This window comes from Lolium perenne, chromosome 7 (genome assembly GCF_019359855.2).
Source record: "Lolium perenne isolate Kyuss_39 chromosome 7, Kyuss_2.0, whole genome shotgun sequence".
Classification (NCBI taxonomy): domain Eukaryota; kingdom Viridiplantae; phylum Streptophyta; class Magnoliopsida; order Poales; family Poaceae; genus Lolium; species Lolium perenne.
In genome coordinates, this window is record NC_067250.2 from 198,066,994 (window position 1) to 198,093,832 (window position 26,839).

The 26,839-nt window shown below is 45.8% G+C and overlaps 2 long non-coding RNA genes across 2 annotated transcripts; one reads left to right on the forward strand and one right to left on the reverse strand.

The window, feature by feature from the left end:
- The first annotated feature begins 507 nt into the window (after positions 1-507).
- LOC139833191 (uncharacterized) lies at positions 508-3,783 on the forward strand. The gene is made up of 2 exons (XR_011748472.1): positions 508-634; positions 2,426-3,783. It is a non-coding gene; the product is annotated as an uncharacterized lncRNA (long non-coding RNA).
- Positions 3,784-7,158: 3,375 nt separating this feature from the next.
- LOC127312433 (uncharacterized) lies at positions 7,159-8,329 on the reverse strand. The gene is made up of 3 exons (XR_007858352.1): positions 8,034-8,329; positions 7,858-7,957; positions 7,159-7,382 (listed from the first exon to the last, which is right to left on the reverse strand). It is a non-coding gene; the product is annotated as an uncharacterized lncRNA (long non-coding RNA).
- Between the last annotated feature and the right edge of the window lie 18,510 nt (positions 8,330-26,839).

Genomic DNA, 26,839 nt, shown 5'->3' on the forward strand with positions numbered 1-26,839 from the left:
CTAAAAAGGCACTATAGCCACATAGACATGTATGTCAAATTTTGGTTTTTTTTAAAGTTTATATTTTTGTTCCAAATTTAGTCTTATATTGAAGCATTTTTCATAACGAATCCAACGGTACCTTATTTGCATTTTTCCGATATTATTTGAAGCCCCAAAGTGTATTTCCAATTTCAGTATAAAAAAAAGAAAAAGAAAAACAGAATCGGGCCGGCCAGCCGAGCCGACCGGCCCAGCTGCCAGCGCCGCCCGCGCGCGCGGGGCAGCGAATACTTCGCCGCCCGAGCGCCGCGGCCCAGTCTTTCTTTTTTTTCCCGGCCCAGCACCCTGCCCCAAGCCCAATTCGCTCCGCGAGGCCGCGAGCACGCGCTGCCGCCGCCAGCAGCCGCACCCAGCGCGCTTTTGCTTTTCTTTCGTTTTTAGTCCCACATCGCTCCCTGTAGCAAAATCCTTTCAACTCCTAGCCTATATAAACACTTCAATGGCCAGCCCCCAAACGCACCCCACATCCGGCGCCTCTCTCTCCCCACGCGTAGCCTCGGGCAACGCTGCTTTTCTGGGCGACGCAGCTATTTGCGACGCAATATCCGCAACGCTATTTGGGAAACGTCGCCACTCGACGCATCCTTGCCTGGTAATAATTCTTTTCCTGTTTTTTTACGTAGACTATTGTACGCAACTTTGCAATTTTATTTCTTTAGATCTACACTCCCGTTTAGAATAGTGGTTCTTTCGTTAAGTTTGTAATTAGAGTCTCTACAACTTTCATGTAGGAAGTTTTTCCATCCGAGCAACTTGTTCGGACAACTTTTCGTACACCATTAGAATTATAACCACTTATGTCTAGTTTTGTAAAATCCATATCTTAAGTTCTATACGTCGGATTTCGACAAACCCTATACCGTTGAAATCAGCAAATCACGTAGATCATCTTAGACATATTGCGTGGCAGTTTTGCCCACTTTATTTCCGCGATATCACTTTGATCCGCAACATCGTCTATAAAATAAATCCCACAAACTTTTTCTGAGAGATTTTTTTGGCGATACGCTTGTAATGGAATTCTCTATAACTTTCGTGTAGAAAGCTCTTCCATCCGAAAAACTTCTTCTAATGACTTTTCGCGAAAAGTGTAGTCCTATAATTGTTTTTGATATAATTCCTTTAGCCAAAATAATCCTTATGATCATATCCATCTTTCAGGACCAGTTATAATTCTTTATCATGTTCACAGATAATGCAAAGCTTACCCTTGGTTGTCTAGTTCATGTTATTCAAATAACAATTGAGTTATTTGAGTAAAGTTTGACATGTCCTAGTTTAGATTTTTACCTTGCTTTATTAGGGTGGAGATACTCTACCCATATCACATGTGATGAACCTTGGTTATCCCTTAGGTTCCGCGAACCAAATCCCGATATCATTCATGCCATTCAATCCTTCCACTTAGTTCGAACTACTCAAATTTCAAATGAGTTATTTGAGTAGTTCAATATATCATTAGTTCATATCCAATGCTATGTGTGACCTTGAGCTACTCTGATAAGTGTTGTCACACTATGTCAATTGCATAAGTCTTGTTTTACAGTACTCCATTCAATAGCACCATTGTCCAAAATATTTGAATCACCTTGCAAATATTCAAATTCAAATATGTGGATTTGGGTATGTTCATTATAGAATTAATTCTATGATTCCTTTCAATATGACTCCTACAAAAGTAAACCTTATGATCATGCCCATCTACCCAATCCATTTAGATATTACACCTTGAACCAATATCCTTTCTACATCAAACCTCTTCGCATAGTTCACATATATTCATTTGAGTTATTTCAGTAAATGGTAATGTATCTCAATTAGGTATGCCTTGGATACTTGTGTGTGATACACTCCACCTCATATCACACGTATCATGAGTCCAAACAGTCACCATCCTTCTAAATATCTTTCATACGAATTTCACCTCATGCACACTTATTCTTATTGGCTTATATTGAACTATTTAATTTACAAATGAGTTAATTGAGTAATTCAATATATCACAAATACATACCCAAACCTATGTGTAACCCATACTAACTTAGTAAGTGTCGTCACACTTTACTAAATGATATTTTGAGTTGCGCCATTTTGAGACTCATGTGATTTATCTCATGGATCATTCCAATTTTCCCATTCTTGAGTAGCGAACAACAATTGACCATGGGTTCTTGTCAATCATTTTCTTCTGAGTACTTAACTTGGATAATCATTTTCTTTCCAAGTATTTAACACATTCATTCAATATCTTCGATTCATATCTTGCAAGCCAGACCTCATACCACACCTTAGTACCATAGAGCGATTTCCGATTGTTGTCTTGTTTGATTATGATGTTGTTGTTGAATGGTGTGTTTATGTTATGCTATATTCTATGTTATAGTTGTACGGAGAGGCACGTATTTTGATTAAGAGAAGTGAACGCGCTTCGACTACCAAAAGGCAAGTGACATTCAATTCCTACCTATTTTAATTATGCATTAGTGTTTTTCAACTAGTATGCATGGTAGGATTTTTGTTTTCAAAAATTATGCTATGCTTATAAATCCTAGTAGTGTGTAGCCATCCATGAACCCTTGCTAGGATTCTTAGTGTGCCTAGCAATATCAAAATGCCACTGCTGATTTCGATTAATCTGGATTGTGAGTATTGAGAATTAAAATTAACAACTTTAATGAATCACCTGGGTGGATTGGTTGTGTGGTGGGCGACTGCTCAGGGCTCCGACCCTGGAGTAACCAGTGGCAGGTGGGTACCTGAGAGTGCGCAGATGAATAGTGGTTGCCCTAGACTGCACCTCTGGTTTTCACCAGGGGATCGTGCGGGGGTTTATTATCTTTAATGGTTTTAAGCCTGTGGGTTTCACTTGTGGATGGCCACCCAGGATTAAAGAGATTAATATGTCGTCCGTGTTTTAGTTAGCTTCCAGTGCAACCTTATGGTATTATGGGCTCTACCGGGATTAAGTAAGTTGTGAGGTCAAACTTGTTGCTAGACATGATGATGTGGCTTGCAACCAAACGGGAACGGGTCTAGCTGGTTATGGTTGAAGCCTCCCTCTGAAAGATCTTGTCTCATTTCTTCTCTTGGGAAGGGTGGGTCGTAAGGTGAAAGTGCACAACCTCTCGAGAGTAAACCTAAGATCTTAGCCGTGTCCCCGGTTACGGACAATTTGAGCTTCTAGGCAAGGAATGTACGGAAGAGTCTCATCACCTTTTATGAATGTATTTAAAATTTTGTATCAACCTTTGAAAACTCATGGGAGATGTAACCATGTGATTATTCTAAAACCCATGGAGGATTTATCCATGGTGTGATTTCATAATGTCATTCAAAGATTTTCAAAATGTTTTGTTTTAAATAAAATGTAGGATAAAATTGGCTTTATGCAAATTTGCCTAAACTCCACTTGCCAAATATCGTGTAGATAGTCATGCCCAAAACTGCCACCATATAAGTGTCATTTGCCAGTACATCGTTGTACTGACCTCCATTCGTGGGGCTGCATATTCAAACGTGCAGGATTTTCTGAGGAGAAGTACGTGGTAGGATCTCGAGTTTACATTCCAACATGACTGCATGTGGCACATGAAGATGATGAAGGCTCATTGCTGATTTACTTTCCGCTGTGTTTATTCTGAGCTAGTCCATGTGACTATGCAATTTGTAAGGTTTTATTGTACCCTCTGGATCAACGATGTAGTAATTTGATACTATTGCAATGATTACTATATTTTGTAATGTGTGTGCTATCAGTGATCCCGGGAATAGCACTATACACAGGTATCTTGCCTTTATTAAAAGGTAGGGTGCTACAAGCTGGCAACGGGGTGCCCAGCCCCAATTAATTAACTTTCATTAATAATTCTCTTCACATGTTTTGCCCTGATTTATCAGTAAGCAACTTAATTTTGCAATAGACACTCCTCCATGGTATGTGAAATGTTGGAAGGCACCCGAGGATTTGGTTAGCCATGGCTTGTGAAAGCAAAAGGTTCGGAGGAGTGTCATCTATAAATAAAACTAAAATACATGTGTAAACAAAAGAGAAGAGGGATGATCTACCTTGTTGGTAGAGATAACGTCCTTCATGGGAGACGCTCTTTGAAAGTCTGTTTGACAAGGGGGTTAGAGTGCCCACTACCATTCGTTGACAACAACAAACACCTCTCAAAACTTTATTTTTTATGCTCTCTATATGATTTCAAAACTTGAAAATCTGTAGCACATGATTTAATCCCGGCTTCCCTCTGCGAAGGGCCTTTCTTTTACTTTATGTTGAGTCAGTTTACCTACTTCTTTCTATCTTAGAAGCAAACACTTGTGTCAACTGTGTGCACTGATTCTTACATGCTTACTTATTGCACTTATTATATTACTTTGTGTTGACAATTATCCATGAGATATGCATGTTGAAAGTTGAAAGCAATTGCTGAAACTTAAATCTTACTTTGTGTTGCTTCAAAACCTCTTATTAAGAATCTATTGCTTTATGAGTTAACTCTTATGCAAGACTTTTTGATGCTTGTCTTGAAATTACTATTCATGAAAAGTTTTTGCTATATGATTCAGTTGTTTTGCCATTATCTTTCTGTTAGCAAACTATAGAGTATAGACCATTGCTTTGAGTCACTTCATTCATCTCATATGCTTTACAATAGTATTGATCAAGATTATGTTGGTAGCATGTCACTTCAGAAATTATTCTTTTTATCGTTTATCTACTCGAGGGCGAGTAGGAACTAAGCTTGGGGATGCTTGATACGTCTCCAACGTATCTATAATTTCTTATGTTCCATGCTAGTTTTATGACAATACCTACATGTTTTATTCACACTATATAATGTTTTTATGCATTTTCTGGGACTAACCTATTAACAAGATGCCACAGTGCCAGTTCCTGTTTTCTGCTGTTTTTGATTTCAGAAAAGCTGGTTTACAAATATTCTCGGAATTGGACGAAACAAAAGCCCACAGCCCTATTTTCCATGGAGTGTTCCCAGAAGACCGAAAAAGAGTCGAGGAAGGCCAGCAGGGGGCCCACCCCATATGGCGGCGCGGGGGGCCCCACTGCCGCGCCAAGGCGTGGGGAGGGAGCCCCCTAGCTCCCCCGACGCTGCCCCTTCGCCTATTTATTCCTTCGTCCCCGAAAACCCTAGTACCGAGAGCCAAAATACCAGAACAGTTCCAGAGACGCCGCCGCCGTCAAACCTAACTCGAGGGGTTCAGAAGATCTCCTCCGGCACCCTGCCGGAGAGGGGAATCATCACCGGAGGGCTCTACATCACCATGCCCGCCTCCGGACTGATGCGTGAGTAGTTCATCCTTGGACTACGGGTCCATAGCAGTAGCTAGATGGTTGTCTTGTCCTATTGTGCTATCATGTTTAGATCTTGTGAGCTGCCTATCATGATCAAGATCATCTATTTGTAATGCTACATGTTGTGTTTGTTGGGATCCGATGAATATGGAATACTATGTCAAGTTGATTATTGATCTATCATATATGTGTTATTTATGATCTTGCATGCTCTTCGTTGCTAGTAGAGGCTCTGGCCAAGTTGATACTTGTGACTCCAAGAGGGGGTATTTATGCTAGATAGTGGGTTCATGTCTCCATTGAATCTGGGGGAGTGACAGCAACCCCTAAGGTTGTGGATGTGCTGTTGCCACTAGGGATAAAACATCAATGCTTTGTCTAAGGATATTTGTATTGTTTACATTACGCACAGTACTTAATTCAATTGTCCGTTGCTTGCAACTTAATACTGGAAGGGGTGCGGATGCTAACCCGAAGGTGGACTTTTTAGGCATAGATGCATGCTGGATGGCGGTCTATGTTCTTTGTCGTAATGCCCTAAGTAAATCTCATAGTAGTCATCATGATATGTATGTGCATTATTATGCCCTCTCTATTTGTCAATTGCCCAACTGTAATTTGTTTACCCAACATGTTATTTATCTTATTGGAGAGACACCACTAGTGAACTGTGGACCCCGGTCCATTGTTTTACATCTGAAATACAACCTACTGCAATCATTGTTCTCTTTTGTTTTCTGCAAGCAAACATCATTTTCCACACCATACGTTTAATCCTTTGTTTTCAGCAAGCCGGTGATATTGACAACCTCACTGTTAAGTTGGGGCAAAGTAGTTTGATTGTGTTGTGCAGGTTCCACGTTGGCACCGGAATCTCTGGTGTTGCGCCGCACTACACTCCTTCACCAACAACCTTCACGTGATCTTCATCTACTACTGGTTCGATAACCTTGGTTTCTTACTGAGGGAAAACTCACTGCTGTACTCATCATACCTTCCTCTTGGGGTTCCCACCGGACGTGTGCTTTACCGTCACAAGCATGATGTTATAGTAACATAGCTAGTTTTTACCTCCCTCTCTTCCTTCATTTATTGTTATGACATGTCACCAAAACACTTTGAAGTGTGTGATGTTAATAGCTAAGAGCAAGTTCAATAGTAGAGCCAACTGCTAGCTATAAGCCAAGTGACATGTCATCTATAGTTAACCTAGAGCCAATATAGTGAGTTATAAATTGCACTATTTTATCAATGCATGAGCCACCTTTCAATCTCATAGAGTGCCTAGGAGCACACCTCCAACTAAGAAACAATATATTATTTTAATTCTTATAGCCAGCTGACTGGGATTTATTGTACTTTCTCTAAGTCACTACAAGAAAAATAGCATGTAGAGACATCTAACATATGCGCTAGAGACGCTAAATTTCATCTCTAAGTGGTTATAAAGACGCTGATGTAAAGCGTCGTAGGAGCGTCTTCTTATGCACCGTCTCAAATACCATAAAGACGTATTGTTAGCGTCTCAAAAGTAAAATGAGACGTTTTCAAAAGCGTCTTTATTCTAAAAGAGCACGCTTTGTAGATGTCCAACATCTCGTCTCTACGAACATTAAGTCGCTTTATTTCATATTTAAATGGATATTATTTTGTGTAAAATAATATTAGTTTATTCTTAAAATATTCACAATCAACTAGCACATAGTTGCACATCATATGACTAAATCAACTTTCAGCCGTCAAAAGAACAAGGATAAAAAACCCGGTGCACTACAGAACATATCTATTGTATTTATTTGATGCAAATTGTATTATTTTACAAAGGAAGTGTACATCCTTACAAAGATTTACATACACAACTGAATAATTCATACAACTCCTTTATGTAATCTCCTAACTACTGGGAGTATTAAATCTTGAAATCATCTGCTATCCTGTTCACTGCTTCTGCAAGGCTTTTTTCCTCTCTATACTATGCTGCTTGAAAAATCTTCTCAAAAGGTATCCTGCAAAGGGACAGCTACACAAGAAAAAAAATCAATCCGTAAGCTGTTTAACAAATAAGATCTTAATTCTTATGATCTCAATGTAAATACCGTGTGCATCATAATTTTTTTATTCTAGAGTTCCAGTCCAATAAAAGACAATCTCGTTTCTACTACTTATGTCGGATCATCAGTTCCAGACGGACTGGAACTCTAGACATAAACACATATATGTACTACTTCCGAGTAGATGAGTCCTGTAAAACCTGATCCTGCTTGTACAAAGATCCAATACATAAATCAAAGCTAGGTGCATTTAAAATAATTCGAAAATAAAAGTTACTATCTGCTGATCGATGAAATAGATTCCATCGGCTGTGAATACCACCTCTAAGCGTTGGCTCCTTTATTATTTTCTTTGCAAAACCCACACGAATATCCATAACCAGTAGGCAAATACAAGGACAGACACTGTCTGCAACACACGAATAAAGGTTTCAGAGATCTTACATGAAGAGGCGGAAGATGTGCCTACTTGTAGAGATGAATAATAAGGCAAGGGAAAGGAGCAGTTGATTGAGTCATGCGGGAAGGAGCAGTTCATCGAGTCCTGCGAGAAGAAGCAGTTGATCGCGTCCAGCCTTCCAGCGGCAAGGAACAACTAATTAAGTCGGCAAGGAACTCACCAGATTCAGCGTTGATTGAATCGAGCGGCCGGATGGATCCTCATAATCCTCTCTCCTGGATTAGGTCTCGATAAGGACAAAGAATTGGTCCTGACTCCTGAGATGTCGCCGGGGTACGTTTGCTAGAGAGGAACGCGGCGATCGGGATCAAAGGTGGCATCGCGATCGGATCAAGGCATACTGTGGCGGCGGTCCTAGGTTTTACATGGAGTGGGAAGATAAATGCAAACCGTGGGTAAATGACTTTTCTGTGGGGACGTGGGTAAAGCCTTCCAAGTTAAGACGATGGGTGTTGCGTCCTAACAAACGTCTCAACAAATGGCTCGACTACGGAAGTAGGGACGAAATTAAAAGCGTCTCATTGAGAACGTCTCTACGTGACTTTTTTCTTGTAGTGAGTTACTCCCACTACAAGCAATCTTAGTACTGGTTAATAAAAATACTCCATCCATTTCTTAGCTTAGGGCGTAATTATTTTGATTTTTTGTCAATGCTTAAGGCGCACATACAGCAGAAACTGCAACTTGTTGAATTTGCCCCTTGAATCAAGGAGGCGGTGCGGTGTGTGATTGGTTGCATATGGTTGTAACTCTTGTGTGCGGCTGTCCTTAAAACGAGGAGTTGCATGCAACGAATGGGCGAGAGAAATACTAAGTGTCTTGCCTAAGATTAGTCACAATCGAAAGTATCATAAACTAGTATCATACATATACATAGTATCATGAATTAGTATCATAGTTCCATCACATGATGTGTTTGTCACTAAATTTTTTAATTTTACGTGCTATGATACGGTATCTACCTATGATACTAGTCTCACCTTTTCCTCATTAATTGATGCGTCACATAGGATTTTTGCCTACATGGCATGCATTATACTATCTATGATACTTTCATTGTGGCTAGTCTAATTAATAGGGGCACAACCAGCTAAAAATAAGCTGCATGATTCTCCTTAATCGGCGTGCTACAAGTTTTACGCCCTAAGCATTAATACGGAGGGAGTAGCACGTAGTATGTACTACTAGAGCTTAACTTTGTGAGACTAGTCATAGTGGAGAGTAACATATAGTAGTGTCATGCATATGACACTACTCTATGTTACTACTTTCATGATGCATAGCAACTTAGATGTAGTATCATGCATGAGTGTATTAATTAGCTTGTAGACTCATTCTATCTTGAAAAGTGTGATGTTATGGTAACATAGCTAGTTACCATAATCATCTTCATTTAATATCATGCAATGTCATCAATTTACATAGTTAGCAATGCATGTAGCTATATGTAGTCTGAGAGCTCATTAATGTGGAGCTTTGTTAAGCTGCTCGATTCTAAAAGCCCACGCTGTGAGTCTAAAGATTAGCAAAAAAATTCAGCTCGGTCAATCTGGAGCCTTTTGTTTCCGAAATTTGAAAATAACTTCAGAGTTTCAAAAAATTCAGAAAAAATCCTAAATGTTGGGAATGATGTACTCTATCGACATACGAAATCTAGATCCGAAATACCTTATATTCTAGGATTAACAAAAATGATAAAATCCAAAATAATGGAGGTTTGAAATTTTGCATGTTTTACTACTTTAGATGTTAGATTTTGTTATTTTTGTGCACCCCAAAATCTGGGTTGTTTCAAGTTGAGATTTTTCATGTTCACACAGTACACTATTTTCTATATCTAGTTTTTTTGTTAAACTTCGAAATACCATTGTAGTGCTTTAAAAAGAGCTCTATGTTGTGCGAGATCTAAACATCCGCACTCTTGTGAATAAAATCTGCCGTGAAGTGAAAACTGTGAAATTCAACCCGATGGTGTCTGACTCACTCACTCACCTAGCAGAATTAATTGCTCTAGTGCCAGCCAACAAACTTCATTAAATTTAGTACGATGTCCACTCGTGTATTCCTATCTTTACACAATATAACATGGTAGACAGATCAGGTCATTAACTACACTAGGATTCACCACAACCATTCAAACAGATCCTTGATTACGGGTGTGAACCAGCCCGGGCGTGATTCGTCCGCTCTCAGCTCGGGGCGGCGAATTGTTCTAGTAGTATTGCTTCAGTAGAGACGAAGGCAAACAAAGTTGTATTTTTTTAAATAGAGGCCTGAAGGGCCTAGAAGCTGCTTTAATTTACTGCTGTACAAATTACAACGAGGACTTCAACAAATAAGAAGTTACGGTGGTACTTGTGTACATAAATTCAGGTACGTGTTCCTTTCAACCAGTATACTAGTAGCAGTAAATTGCATGGAGACGTCTTGTCTTTGCAGAGATGGGAAATCATCACCGTAAAATACAAATAAGCTTCAGCATGGGAGCTGACCGAACGGGCACGGGACGGGAGCTCAGCCACGGGCACCGGTGCGGGGTGCGTCAGTTCGCGGGTGGGCCACTGGGCCTACCACGCTCATCGACTGACAGAGAGATGGACTGAAACTGCGTTGGATGCTAGCGCCTCTCATGTATTGATCCGATGCGCATGCAAGTTTGTAGTACTAGCTAGCTGTAGCTAGAACAAGGCTGGACGGCTCCTCTCCCTCTCTGCCCCCGCGTCGCCCCGCTCGGGCGGCACGGGCGGCCCTCCCAGCCTTCCCCTCTCTAGCCTCCTACTTCCCCGTTCACCCCTGCCGCCGTCGGTGAGCGCCACTGGGCAAAGCCCGTGTGGTGTCCGGCGGCGGCGGGCCTTCTCCGGTCACGTGCTGCTGGCACAGGCGTGGCGGATCTGGCGGTTGGGCGTCGGAGCGGCGGCTCCGAGTTGAGGTTATGGCGGCCGTCGAGGTGGGGTAGCGGCCGGCGCGGGAGGCGGTGGAACTGGCGCTTTTGGCGGCGGATCCGGCGCGTGCGGGCTGCGGCCTTGGCCTCGCGACTGGTGGTGCCGACTGGTCGGCGCGGAGATGCGCGTGCGTGCGGGCGGCATGAGGGAGCGTTCGAGGTGCGGTGGCGGGCTGGGAAGCTGCGGATCCGTGCGGGGCAGCGGAGATCGAAAGGTGCAGCGAGCCGGCGTCTTGCTGGCGCTGGGCTGCGTGGGTCGCGGCCTTTGCTCGTGGCAAGCGCCGCTTGTTTGGTTGTCCACGCGTGAAGGGGCCTCGCGATTTCGGTGCGGCCAAGGCGACAGGCAAGCGCCGGCTCGAGCGGATGGGCAAGCGCTGTTCTTGGAAATGGCCAAGCGGCCGTGATGGTTTTGCCCCTTCTCCGCATCGCAGGCTCGGCGGCCGGGGCATTTGGTGGTTCTTTGGGCTCGCGGCTGGATGCAGGTTGGGTGCGCATAGTCTCCTCGAGGTCGGCGAGTGTGTTGGTCTATGTCATGGATGGTGCTGCGGCGCGGGTTGTATGGTGCTGTATGGTGTGACTGAGGTGTGCTTGGGACTCTGTCTCCGGCGAGGTTTGCGATTCTCCGGATGAAAATCCTGCTCGACTTCCGTCGATGCCGGTGACGACATCACCATTCGGTGTTGTTTGCCTTGATGAAGGCGCCACCGAGGAGATCTAACACCTCTCCCGTTTTTGGATCTTGTCTTTGGGTGAAAACCTAAATCTGCATATCAGATTGGCGATGGCGGCATCCTTAATGTCGTTACTTCGATGGAAGCATCGTTTTCGAGACTCGGCCCTTCGAAGGGAGCACCTGGGCTGTGGTCAAGCGGCTGGCCGGGCATTGTCAATGGCGGAAATTCTTGGAGTCTATGGTGCTGGGTCTTGTGGGGATTGGCTCGCGGTGGTGGAAGCAAGAGCATTCTTGACATGCGGGCAGCGTCAGACGAGCCATGTCTTTTGCCCTCTCAAGACCGGAGCGGCACATGCCGCCTCCCTTCGGCTATGTCTTCTCTCTCCGGTGTTGTTGAAGGTGGTGAACAAGCTCGTGGCAGACGTATCGATGCGACTTGATTGGGGTGACCTTGGTGCTTGTTCGGTGACGCCGCTTGCTCCGGTGGTGTGCTTCTTTGTTTGCGTCATTGTTGGCCCTCCCGGCGCTCTGTATGTCTAGCCGTGCTCCGGTTGATGTAAAGGTTTTCGCCCGGTTTTCCTCCAATAAACTGAGCAGTTCAGGTCTCTGTGCCTTTTTTTCCTCTAATGCAATGAACACAGCAGTTCTCCTGCTGTCATTCAAAAAAAAAAAAGAACAAGGCTGGACTCTGATGAAAGAAGAATGGACAAGCGCGAGCATCTTTGGCCTAAAAATCCCAGCCTCCTCCCTCCTCCACCGCACCTATCATTCCACGCTCAAATCGACCCAGAGTAGCACAGTACGTCATCTTTACAGATGCGAGCCTCAACCAGTGTATTACCTCCGTTTCAAATAAGGTGCACGCGTATTTCAAGACGAACTTTGATCATAAAAATTAAGCAATACATTGATTATATTATATGTAATTAGTACCGTTAGATATGTATTGAAAAGAACTTTTCAATGATACTAATTTCATAGAAAAAATATTTATCTATTTAAAGTAATTCTTGATCAAACAAAAAACACGTAAAACGAGGACGCCTTATTCCTTGAAACGGAGGTAGTATGTTTCAAGGCCATCTTCAATGGACCGACATATTCGACCAAAGTAGTCGCGCACGTCCATTTGCGTCGGGCAGCGGACACGAAATAGTTGTTTTGACTGCACGTTCATTTGCGCTTGGGTGCCTCCAGTGGGGCAACGTATTTACGCGTCCGCATGAATTGGGATGTTTTAAACAACAAAGTAAACATGTCAAAGTAGTCTCAGTTATTACATCCAAATTTTTAAAAGTCTACATGAAAAATAAGATGGTATTTCTCTACGCATTGTCTTCAAGGCCAACTAATGCCAACTGATGCTCACTCAGATTCGTCTCTAGGCAAGTAGTTGTGAAACTGGAGTAGTTAAAAAGGTCTACATAATGAAAATATGCATGTTAGGGCTGGAGAGAGAGGGTAGTGCGCTGCCGGCGGCGGCGGCATCATCCCTCGTCATGGTCACCACGGTGGCCCGGGGAATCGACCCTATCCATGGGGCGCTCTCTGGAGATGGTCTTCTCGACACGGAAGTCCTCAGGAGGAGGGTGCTAGCCATTGTGCGGAAGTGCAAGGAAGGGGCACCCGACGACCTTGTTCGGGAGCGGGCGGAGGAGAATCATCTGATACCAGAAATAGCAGAGTTCAAGAGAAGAGCGGTGGAGATCCTAAAATCAAAAGGGAAGAGAAGAAGAGCGGATCTGATTGGGAGCCCCGTGCGGACGGAGATCAAGACGGTGAACCGGGCGACACGGATCCCGGACAGCAACGGCAAGGATGATCTCGGTAAGTTGATTGGTAAGGATACAGAAGACTTACGGATCAAAAAATTATGGGATTTTGTTGAAAAGAAGGAAGTAGATTCCAATGAAGTAAGCGCTGATGATTTGATTCGATCTGGGATCTCAGTCTGTATGGAAGGCCACCGTGAATCCATGGAAAATTCGGATCTTGGTATTATGGTTTTACCTAGATTAACAGAAAGAAGGAGTGGTGGATGCAGTGAACGCCGGGATTTGGTGGGCAAATTGCCTGCAATGGGAAGATCGAGCCTGATCCCTCGCCATCCGATGATCAGGCGAGACCGTATTGGGGATCGGGGGCCGGTCTATATAAGAAGAAGGTTGTGGGTACAGTGGTTGTACACAGAAAGCTCTCATTCCTCCACACTTACTCACGCCATGGACTCCTGGAAGAAGCAGGAGATCGCTGAAGGGAAGAGGCCGATGACTGAAGCTGAGAGCAGTGAAGCTGAGAATGCGACACCACAAGATGTTGTGAAGATGAAGCCACAAGCTAGAAGGCTAGGGCTGCCGGGCATCACTCTGAGAGAGTCGGCTGCCCGAGCGGCAACCATTCGCGAGGATGAGGAAGCTGTGGCCGATGATGAGTTGGTCGTTGTAGACTTTGAAGCAGCCAAGACGAAGATGAAGCCACACCAGCTCACGGTAGGCCGCTACATCACCACTCAGGTGTATAGCGCACGGGGACTGTTCGAGCACTTGAAGCAGGTGTGGCATCTCCGTGGTGCCATAGAGGAGAAGGCCTTCGCCAACAACCGGTACCTGATCCAGTTCAAGCGGGAAGGTGATTACAACCATGTGCTGAAAGGAGGGCCGTGGACATACAAGAACTACCCCATGCTGGTGATGGCCTATGATGGCCAAACGTCGGTTGCGAACACTCCACTGAACATGATGCCAACATGGGCACGTATCCTTGATCTGCCAATTTTGTTGATGAATGAAGAATGGGCTCGAGAGGTTACAAACAAGCAGCTAGGTGATTTCAAGGCGGTGGCGAAGGATAACAAAGGAAGAGTCTGGGGAGAATTCCTTCGCATACGCATGAAACATGATGTGACGAAGCCGATCCGCCATTGGGTGAAGGTACAGAATGGCAAAATAAAGGAGCTGCTGATGTATGATGTCAAATATGAACGTCTTCCCAACTTCTGTTTTTACTGTGGAATTGTTGGCCATGTTGAGCGTGGATGTATGCTGCCGGAAGAGGAGAAAATAGTTCGCTATTGTGTTGAGCAGCGTGCATCTTCTTTTAAGTCTTCTGATCACAGGAGCTACTACATACATGCTGAACCAGCGATGGTGAAGAGACACTTGCAATTCTACTCGACACCTAGCAGTGGGTGGAAGCTCTGCCACAGTCTAAATCAGACGCAAACCTGCTGATGGAAGTTGTTGCTGCAGAGGATGTTGATGGTGGAGGCTCGGATGAGGAAAACGCAGTCACTGCACCGCAACATGAGGTGCTGGACGTGGTCGCAGCTGTGGATAGTCTGACTGTTGGTGAAGGAGGTTCAAATTATGGTAATGGAAAACTAACTGCTAATCAAGTTACACAAGCTGTGCAGGAAATCAAGATGAAAAGCGGCTGGGTGCAGCGATACCAGAAGGGACTTGCGGGAAAGCGTCGGCTTGGTGGGTCGCGAGCGCAGGCGGCGCTATGAGCTGCCGCAAGGCCTTCACCTATGAGAGTCCCTTGGATTGAAGACTGCCTGCGTGAGGATAGCAGCCTCCTGCAGGAACTGCGGGAAGAGACAGCGGCGCGTATGGCGTCGGCGTTCATGAAGGAGAAGAAGCGGGTGCTAGGAAAGTGCCTTGTTGATCAACACATGCTGATGATGGAATCTTCCCCAAGCTCTAAGAGGAGGGGCGGAGAGGTGGTACATGGACATGCGACATCAAGGGAAGATGGAGGTGCTAAGGAGGCAGCCAGCCCAGGGGCCACTGGCCAACTGACAAGTGCGGAGGAGCGCACCTGTCAGGAGCCATGACGATCCTCATCTGGAACTGCCGGGGGCTGGGCGACCCCCGGACAGTTCAGGAGCTAGTCCGCCTCGTGCAAGCAAATCGACCAAAACTTGTGTTCTTGTGTGAGACGCGGCAAAATAAGAGTGTAGTTGAAAATCTTCGTTGGAGGTTAGGACTAAAATATGTAGTCACCTTCCATGAGCCTGGAAAGGGGGGAGGTCTGGCCCTCTTCTGGGATGAGAGCGTCCAGGTCGATATTTTCAAAATTGGTAGTAGGGCTATTGATGTAATCATTCATGATCTACCAAAAGAAATAAAATGGTGCATCACGTTTGTTTATGGAGAGCCTCGCACACACCTCCGTCACCATATGTGGGATTTGCTAAAAAGAATTAAACCTTTGATGAATTTACCCTGGATGATGTGTGGAGATTTTAATGAAGTTATGTGGCAAAACAAGCACTTCTCGGAAAGGGGAAGAAATGAAAAACAAATGATGGACTTTAGAGAGGTTCTCTCTTTTTGTGACCTCCATGATCTGGGTTTCTCTGGCAACCCTTGGACTTTTGACAACAAGCAATCTGGGAGAAGAAATGTGAAAGTTCGCCTTGATAGGGCGGTGGCCTGCCCAAACTAGACAAATATTTTTCCAGATTACTTGGTGAGTCACTTGACCTCTCCACGATCAGATCACTGCCCTATTTTAATTGATTTGTTCAGGCGCCCTGCTGTGATATCTTTTCGGCATGTTCGCGGGTACGAAGAATATTGTGAAAAGGAGCAATCTTTAGTGGAGGAAATTGAAACTGCATGGGCTATGCACAAGCCGCCAAGGGACCTGGGTGATGTCGCAGCTAACCTATCTGGTGTTATGGGCTCCTTTCATGCCTGGAGTACCAAGACAGTGGGTTCGGTTCCTAAAAAAATAGAGAAGCTAAGGCGTGAATTGTGCAATGTTAGTGCTAGGCGGGACATACAAAGTCAAAAGAAAAAGAAAAGAATTGAAAAGGAGTTGGACAACCTGTGATAGAAAGAAGAAATATATTGGAAGCAACGATCAAGAATTGCTTGGTTGAATGAGGGGGATAGAAATACAAAGTTTTTCCATAGAATGTCAACATGGAGGAAGAAAAAGAATACAATATCCCGGCTGAAAAAGGATGATGGCACTATTACTGATAACCATGACGAGATGAGTGAACTAGCAACAAGTTTCTTTAAAGAGCTGTACACGGCAGATGATAGAGTGCAACCTGAAATTATCCATAACATCCTAAAACCTCAGGTCAATCCACAGATGAATGAGGCCCTTTGCAAGGAATTTAGTGATGAAGAAATCAATACAACTCTCTTTCAGTTAGGCCCTCTAAAAGCACCTGGGGCTGATGGTTTTCCTGCCCGTTTTTTCCAGAGAAACTGGGTACTTTGAAGGATGGTGTTATAAGAGGTGTCAAGGAGTTTTTTTCTATAGGAGTTATGCCTGATGGTGTGAATGACACAGTAATTGTGCTGATACCCAAAAAACAGAATTCAGAATCGCTCCGAGACTTTAGACCGATCAGCCTTTGTAATGTGATCTATAAGTGTTATCACCAGATTTTGGCCAAATCAGGAGATGGGCCGTAAGGGAGATGGGCTTGGAAGATTACACGTGGAAAATCTCTGAAGCGGCCTTGCACGAAGAGTTTGGGCTAGATTGCCCGTGTATCTGTAATATAGTAGATCGCATCTTAGATTAAAAGATAGAGTTTAACCCGTGCACGGTTAGGTGCACGCCTAAATTAGAAAGTCCCTTGGACTATAAATATGTATCTAGGGTTTATGAAATAAACAACAACCAACGTTCACTCCAAATCAATCTCGGCGCATCGCCAACTCCTTCGTCTCGAGGGTTTCTACCGGTAAGCATCATGCTGCCTAGATCGCATCTTGCGATCTAGGCAGCACAAGCTTAGTCTGTTGTTTATGCGTTGCTCGTACTGAAGCCTTTTTTATGGCGAGCAACGTAGTTATGTTAGATGTGTTAGGGTTAGCATAGTTCTTCGTATCATATGTTGTCGTAGTGCAACCCTTACGCATCTAGCCGCCCTTACACCTATCTTAGGTGTAGGGGCGGCACCCCGCTTGATCATTATTTAGTAGATCCGATCCGTTACGGTTGCTCCTTGTTCTTCAAGGATTAGTTTAATATCTGCAATAGTTAGGCCTTACAAAGGGTTGGAGGATCCAGCGGCGCGTAGGGTGTCGTTTGCTAGTCCTAGACAGGATGTTCCGGGGATCAACCTCGTGTTGGTTTTTAGGCCTTGTCTAGGATCGGCTTACGATCACCGTGTGTGGCCGCGAGGCCCAATCGTGAGTAGGATGATCCGATTATGCGGTGAAAACCCCAAATCGTCGTAGATCGTTTTAGCTTTATCTTGATCAAGCAGGACCACCATATATTCGTGCACCTCGTATGAATCATGGGTGGATCGGCTCCTTGAGCCGATTCACAGGACAACCTGAGAGCCGATCGAGGCTCGTATTTAATGTTTACGTGTATGCCATGCAGGAAACTAAGCGAGGCATCTCCATCACCTTCCTGACCAGGTATAGGTCAGGTGGCACTCCCTTGCACCAGCATCGGACGTGCGTGCCGGAGGCTTTGCGGGCCGTCGCTCGGAGGGACCAGGGCCAGCCGCAGCCCTAAGTTGTTCCCGGCTCTACTGTGTTGCCCGTCGCTGCTCGCTAGTGGGTTTCTGACCGCAACACATTCTGGCACGCCCGGTGGGACACACCAAGGAGAGATGCCACTCCAGTCCCGTCCACCGCTGCCATTGGTGTTGGCAGCACCAGAAGTGCCGAATTCACCGGCATTCGTCGTCTACAAGATCGGTGGTGACCCTAGTGACTGCCAGTTCTTGCATGAGGCGCCTAAGGAGATCCCTCACGGATACATGTGCACATATGTGCCAGACTGCGGTAACTGGGCACTCACAAACCAGGCCGCAACATCAGGGACTTCTGGGAAAGCAGGAGGAACGTCAGCGACAGATCTTGAGAAGCAGACGTGGCTAGCTAAGTATGCCACCCCGACGAACCTCCAGAGCTCAGCTCCTGCAGTTGGCTCAGAGCTGGAAAAGCAAGCATGGCTGGCTAAGTACGCCACCCCGGCGAATCTTCAGAGTTCGACTCCTACAGCCAGCACAGCGGATCAAATCAGTACCATACTGAGAGACCAGTTCGGCTTGGTGCCGAAAAGGAGGACAATCGGCTATTCCAAGCCGTACCCCGACGAGTACGAGTTGATCCCGCTACCACCCAAATATCGGCTCCCGGATTTCTCCAAATTCAGTGGATCAGATGGTTCCAGCTCCATCGAGCATGTGAGCCGATATTTGGCACAGTTAGGAACGGCCTCAGCGTCGGATCCACTACGCGTGAGGTTCTTCGCACAGTCCCTCACGGAATCGGCTTTCGGGTGGTACACTTCGTTGCCACCGGACTCGATCCGGACTTGGAAGCAGTTGGAAGAACAGTTCCACATGCAGTATCACTCAGAGGCTTCCGAGTCCGGCCTTGCCGATCTAGCTCAAATACGTCAGAAGCGTGGAGAAACCGTGGCAGAATACATCCAGCGCTTCAGAAATCTTAGGAACCGATGTTTTTCGGCTCGTGTAACTGAAAAGGAAGCAGTCGAGTTGGCAGTGGTGGGCCTTGCATCACAAATCAAGGACATGGCCTCCCAAGCAGACTACCCTTCACTGGCGCACATGGTTCAGAAACTATCAGCATATGAACAGCACCATCCGGACTTGTACCAGGACAAATTCAAGCGTGCGGTAGTCCTGGTTGAGGCCGATGAAGATGAAGGCTCTGCGGGAGATCAAGAAGTAGCAGTGGCTGAATGGACTCGGGGGGCAACCCCCGTGTCCTGCAAATGGGTTAAGCCACCAGGTCCGCCCAGAGGGTTTGATTTTGACGTGACCAAAACCGAGCAAATCTTCGACCTCTTACTCAAGGAGAAGCAGTTGAAGATACCTAAAGGCCTCAAAATCCCCACGGTACAGGAGCTGAACGGAAAGCCATACTGCAAATGGCATAACTCGGTCTCCCATGCCACCAACGACTGCAGGGTGTGGCGTCAGCAGATCCAAATGGCGATAGAGCAAGGACGTCTGATTTTTAACCAGTACGCCATGAAGGTCGACACCCACCCCTTCCCCGCCGTTAACATGGTGGAGTGCACTTACCCTGAAGGTTGCCAGCCAGGATCCTCGTTCAGCATCAACATGGTAGGACCTGGACGCCACGCTGGCAAGGACGGAGACGAGGGCAGCTGCTCTCGTAGCAAGGACACAGAGGAGGCCGCTCCACGCGATCGGCTCCGGCACGATGGCAAGCGCTACATCACAGAGGGAGAAGTAAGGAACGTAAGATATCATCGACCTCTCTCTGATCACCTCCTCAACAAGTATGTGAGTCAGTATGACCAACGCCGACGATCCAGCGATGATGATGAAAGAGATCGTCTGGCTAGAGAAGCCAGAAGACATCGTCGGCATGATCGCGATGAGGAGGAGTACGAGCGCCGTGCCAAGGAAAAATCAAGGGACCAAGACGACGAGGATAGGCACTGGGACTGTCCCTTCTTCAGACACTGCTGGGACTCAGGAATGAGCCGATTGCCTACCATCGGCAATTGCCCAGAATGTAACCAGAAGAAGAAGGAGGCAGCCAACGTGTCCGTGTTCCAACGCCTAGGGCCTCTCCCGCCTCGGAACAAGCACGCTGAGTCCCCTCGAGTAGAAGATCTCGAGGATTTGGAAGACAATGAAGAAGAAGAAGACAGGTACCACCAGCCAAGGTGGTGCCCTGATGGACTCAGCCGTTCCCAAAAGCGTAGGGTTCAGCGATTGCGCGGCTTGGAGGAAGCCGAAAGATTATACCTGCACACGCTAAGGAACGCGCGACCTGATCTGGCCGCGAAGATCTAGCGAACCCTGGATGAAGAGGGTCGACCACAGAAAATGGAGTGGCGCCCCAAGCAAAGGAAAGTCGATGATGAAACATCGGCTGGCACAAACATGGTGCTCATCTTTCCAACGGAGTTTAGTGCTCCAGGATTAAACAATGCACTCAAGTCGGATGACGGCGAGCGCATCGACGTGACAAGGGATGGGATTAGGCTGGTCTTATCCACTGGCCTGACCGTGTAGCAAGAACAAACCGATGAGCAAAACTGGTGAAGCCGATCCTTGGGATCGGCCCCAAAGATCTGTGGAGGAACATTACAGGACCTTCATTGAGCGCTTCAATCAATATGGAGGCCGATTCTAGCAATCGGCCAAAATTATCCTCACCACATGTTCTGTTGGTGTTCAACATCAATCTACTGGGCAGCGGTTTTACGTCGGCTGATGAGAGTCAACACGAATCCTAACGGAGCCGACGTACAAATACAGTGCCTTGGCTAACCACAAAGCCGATATCTGCAGTCACCTGGCAGATTCGGCTCGGGGGGCATCTAATTATCAGATGAACATGTGTGCAGTGAAACATTGGGGGCCGATAGAAAAAATCGGCCAATAATAAAAAAAAATTCCTTCGTCTTTAGTGGGTATACAGCCGATGCACAGACATCGACTTTAGAATAAAAAGAGGTACAGCTGATATAAGCAGAAGCCCGATGGAGCAGTTGTTGAGTTACAAGGAGAGGCTCTACTGGATAAATTCCTTCTCAAGACTTCCAACTCCTTCTGCAAGTCTCCAAGTTCAGCAGTACCAGTGTAAGCATGCAGATCAGGTTAAGGGTGAGTCCAACAAAGGGAGCATACCTATCCTAGGAGCATGAGCACAGCCGATGGCGAATCAAGCGGCTATGGCGTTTTGCCTGGCATGGACCAAGGTGGCGGCTTGATCGATGTCACTTTCAGAGGTTGTTACGTCCAGAGTCTTGGAGGGCATCAGAAATTCAAAAACATCCTCACCGGAAGTTGCATTAGTCTGCCAAAGATGATGAGCCGATCTGATCAGCAAGGCGCAAAGGATTGAACTAGGAGGAGTTGGAAAGCCATTATATTTGAGGCTTCTTAGTTCAAGGACCAGATTTGCTGATCTTTCCGAAACTTTTCAGTGCATCGGCTCTTCCGGAAATCAAGAGGCTCGGGGGGTAGCTCGCCCTAAAAAATCTTTGCTCTGGAGAGCCGATTTTGTTGGAATCGACTGGCTCTGTATTATAACTTGGAAGCCGATGGCAACACATTTGGCTGATTCATTACTATTCTCGCCTTGGATGAGGCTCGGGGGGCAACTCGCCCGAAAGGTTCTTGGCTCTGGGAGCCGATTTTGTTGGAATCAGCTGGCTCTACATCGCAACTGTTCTGAAGAGTGGTGCTTTTGTTACAGAGTTATCAGTTTCAGCATCCAAGCTGATTCAGCAACAGTTCCAGGGCTCTTTTAAAGACGCCTGCTCAAGGCCAAACCGCCGGCCTGCTGCGATCGGCGGTACCAAGTGATATCGTCATCAGCGGAGCTGGCTAACTTGGAGGGATGACTGAATTGGCCTATTTCGCAGATTATCGTGAGGGACCGATGCGTTGCCATCAGTCATTGAGCATTGTTTAGGCTAACAGTCGACAAAGTCAGAAGAGGAAAAATCGGCTAAATCAGCATAAAGGACATCGGCAAAATCAAAGGAAGTTTTTCATTGATAATAAAATTTCTTACAAAGAGAAGCCGATTGTTCAACAAAAGCAGGAGAGCAGATTACTACTGCCAATCCTATGCTAGTAGGTCCCTACTCTAAGGGCTGTTGCTGTCTTCGCCGTCGCTGGGGTAGCTGCCGTCATTACTGCTATCGATGAGTCCCTCGGTGCTTCTACTGTAACCTTCAGCGGAGGCTTCTTCCTCGTCATCATCATCGTCCTCATCTGACCAGGCCCAGCCACGGATGCGCTTTGGCGGCGGTTCGTCGGAGGAGGTGTCGTCCTCCTGTTCCTTCTTCGTGCCGGAGGAGATGTCTTCGTCCTCGTCATCCTCTGTTTCTTCTTTGGTGACGGAGGTGAATTTACCACGGAAGGGAGGGTCGTCGTCGACGCTCTCCGCCTCCAGTGCTCCGTCAATCAGGAACCGGAGGTCATCCTCCCCGTCAGTTAGGGGCATGGCCCCATCTGACCAGACGAGGTCCTCGGGTCGGCCCTCTGGCACGAAATCGAAGTCCCACTCCTGCTCATCCCAATGCTTGGGAGCGCGCCTGTTGTACGCCTCCATCTGGTTGTGCTCTGGGATCGACTCGCTTGAGGAAGAGGGTGGGAGAGGAACAAAAGAGGAGGAAGAGGACGACATGGCTATGGAGGGAGAGGGTTTTTTGGCTGACGGCTAATTTGGAGCTAGGGAATGAAGAGGTGAACTGTCCGATGCTGTAAATAAAGGGGATAGAGTAAAGATTTATTGCTCGAGCAGTTTCCGAGGAGGTGGGGCCAAAATTGTTAAATCGTGCAGAGAAGTTGAGAAGGCAAGTCATCATGATGAAGAATACTGCGACGGTTCTGATCTGCCACGACATGACCCTTCGAAGGAAAAACAGAGTGGTTTTGAAATTATCATTACCAAAACCAGGGGGCATGTGTTATCACCAGATTTTGGCCAAATCAGGAGATGGGCCGTAAGGGAGATGGGCTTGGAAGATTACACGTGGAAAATCTCTGAAGCGGCCTTGCACGAAGAGTTTGGGCTAGATTGCCCGTGTATCTGTAATATAGTAGATCGCATCTTAGATTAAAAGATAGAGTTTAACCCGTGCACGGTTAGGTGGACGCCTAAATTAGAAAGTCCCTTGGACTATAAATATGTATATAGGGTTTATGAAATAAACAACAACCAACGTTCACCCCAAATCAATCTCGGCGCATCGCCAACTCCTTCGTCTCGAGGGTTTCTACCGGTAAGCATCATGCTGATCTAGGCAGCACAAGCTTAGTCTGTTGTTTATGCGTTGCTCGTACTGAAGCCTTTTTGATGGCGAGCAACGTAGTTATCTTAGATGTGTTAGGGTTAGCATAGTTCTTCGTATCATATGATGTCGTAGTGCAACCCTTACGCATCTAGCCGCCCTTACACCTATCTTAGGTGTAGGGGCGGCACCCCGCTTGATCATTATTTAGTAGATCCGATCCGTTACGGTTGCTCCTTGTTCTTCAAGGATTAGTTTAATATCTGCAATAGTTAGGCCTTACAAAGGGTTGGAGGATCCAGCGGCGCGTAGGGTGTCGTTTGCTAGTCCTAGACAGGATGTTCCGGGGATCAACCTCGTGTTGGTTTTTAGGCCTTGTCTAGGATCGGCTTACGATCACCGTGCGTGGCCGCGAGGCCCAATCGTGAGTAGGATGATCCGATTATGCGGTGAAAACCCCAAATCGTCGTAGATCGTTTTAGCTTTATCTTGATCAAGCAGGACCACCATATATTCGTGCACCTCGTACGAATCATGGGTGGATCGGCTCCTTGAGCCGATTCACAGGACAACCTGAGAGCCGATCGAGGCTCGTATTTAATGTTTACGTGTATGCCATGCAGGAAACTAAGCGAGGCATCTCCATCACCTTCCCGACTGTATAGGTCAGGTGGCACGCCCTTGCACCAGCATCGGACGTGCGTGCCGGAGGCTTTGCGGGCCGTCGCTCGGAGGGACCAGGGCCAGCCGCAGCCCTAAGTTGTTCCCGGCTCTACTGTGTTGCCCGTCGCTGCTCGCCAGTGGGTTTCTGACCGCAACAATAAGGTCGTATCAAAATGCCTGGTAAACCGGCTTAGACCTCTTCTACAGGATATCATCTCCCCAACCCAAAGTGCATTTATACCAGGAAGATTAATCACGGACAATGCATTGATCGCCTTCGAGTGTATTCATGCCATCCAGAAAAATAAAGATAATAGTGGAAGGTATCGTGCTTATAAACTCGATCTTGCAAAGGCATATGATACAGTTGATTGGGCATTTCTAGAGGGCATGCTTTCGAAGTTGGGTTTTTCAGATACTTGGATAAAGTGGGTGATGACATGTGTTAAAACAGTGACTTACACTGTACGGCTAAATGGTGATCATTTCCAAAAGTTCAGGCCAACAAGAGGTCTCCGACAAGGTGACCCTTTGTCACCCTATTTGTTTCTATTTGTTCCAGAAGGGCTCTCCCGTTTACTGCAGCAAGAGATTGATAACAACCAAATACAGGACCTGAAAATTTGTAGACAGAACCCTGGTATCTCGCATCTTTTGTTTACCGATGATAGCTTGCTCGTCTTCAAAGCGGACACTGAGCAGGCTGGAAAAATGAAAAATGTCTTATGCAACTATGAACTTGTTACTGGTCAACTACTCAGTCCAGAAAAGTGCTCCATACTCGTTGGAAACAAATGCTCGGATGTTATGGCGCAACAGGTGATGACAATTTTAAATGTACAGACTGAGAGCTTTGAAGAGAAATACTTGGGACTCCCAGTGCCTGAAGGTCGTATGAAGGATGGGAGATTTCAACCGGTAAAAGAAAGTATAAGAAGAAAATGTCAGATTGGACGGAAAATATACGTCAAGCGCGGCAAAGGAAACACTGATTATGTCAGCCATGCAAGCAATCTCAACATATAGCATGAGTGTATTCAAATTCTCGTCCGGCCTGTGTGAGGACCTCATGCAAATGATAAGGGATTTCTGGTGGAATGACGATAAAGATAGAAGGCACATTCATTGAACAAGTTGGGATAACTTAACAAAAAGGAAGAGTCAAGGGGGTATGGGCTTCAAAGATCTGAAGCTTTTTAACCAGGCCTTATTAGCACGACAAGCTTGGCGCTTGATTGATTTCACGGATAGCCTCTGTGCGAAGGTTCTAAAAGCGAAATACTACCCTAATGGGGAGTTAACGGACACAGCTTTCATTAAGAATCAGTCTCCAAGTTGGCAAGGTGTGGTTCATGGTCTAGAGCTGCTAAAGAAAGGCTTAGTGTGGCGAATTGGTAACGGGTAAAAAGTGCGTATTTGGAGGGACAGTTGGATCCCCAGGGGTGACAGAAAGATCAGCAGCAACCCTACAAATTCCCGGCTCCGAAGAGTGGCTGATTTAATTAACCAAAATGATCATACTTGGAAAGAAGATATTGTGAGGAAAAATTTTATGCCTCATGATGCAGAAGAAGTCCTAAGAATCAGATTGCCGAGTTTTGACACAGAGGAATTTGTGTCTTGGCCTAGTGAAAAGAATGGGGTATTCTCTGTAAGATCTGCGTACAGACTAGCACTTGATGATAAGCTTGATATTTAGACAAACTCGAGCAATAGCAAAGATGGAGAAAGGAAACTTTGGAATGCCATTTGGAAAGCTAACGTGCCACCTAAAGTAAGAGTTTTTGTCTGGAAACTTGCGACTAATTCTTTGGCTATGCAAGCAAACAGAAGCAAACGCTTGCCTAATGTATTGCCCACATGTACAATATGTGGCATGGAAGTGGAAGACGGTTACCATGCAGTTATGACCTGTACCACTGCAAAAGCTCAGAGATATGAAGCAAGAAGAAGCTGGACTCTCCCAAGTGAGAAGGATTTGGTTTATACAGGATCTGATTGGGTTATTATTCTACTTGACAAACTTGAGGATGAGATGAAATCTAAGTTAATGTTTCTATGATGGCGAGCTTGGCACCATCGAAACAACATAATTTTTGACAAAGGTAATGCAAGCATCTCACACTCGGTAAGGTTTATTTATAATTATCAGGAATCCATGCAGACGATGAAACGAACGGGTTCTGAAGTGGATAGGAAGGGGAAATCGGCTTTGATCGACATGGAACCGGCTACTGTAGGTCCAGAAAGAGTAGTCCATGTTTCCCGATGGAAACGACCTGAGCTCGGTTGGGTAAAGGTAAACTGTGACGCTGCTTTTACTGAAAATACGTTGACTGGAGCATGGGGTGCTGTGGCAAGAAAGCATGATGGTTCGGTGGTTTTCTCACCTTGGGATGTAATTCCTCATTGCATATCTGCTGAAATGTGTTAAGCTATTGCCTACTTGGAAAATCTCAAAGTTGCAGCAAAATTCACCACTGAAAATCTAGTTTTTGAAACTGATTGCAGTTCTCTTATAAAGATCTTTGATCCAGGTGTTACTGATCGTTCGGCAGTGAGTATCATCGAAAATGATTTCAATCATCTGAAGCCGGAAGGAAGAATATCAAAGCTAGTACACGTTAGCAGGAAAGCAAATGTGGTTGCCCATAGTCTGGCTCAACTAGGACATAGAGAGTTGTGTTGTGGTGTTATGCAAGGTCAGGTTCCATCATGTGTGATGGAGCTTGTCGTTCAAGATTGTAAGAACCAACTACCTATTAATTAATACACAACTCCCATTTCAAAAAAAAAGGATTCGTCTGTAGGCGTCTAGACACATTCTCGTCAGTGATTTCAACATTCATATGCAAATACTCCTACCAGGATGATGCCCCAGGGATTGGCGCAACCAACTCATGTTGAAAATCCCATTGGTGCTCATTGCGGTCATCAGGACGCT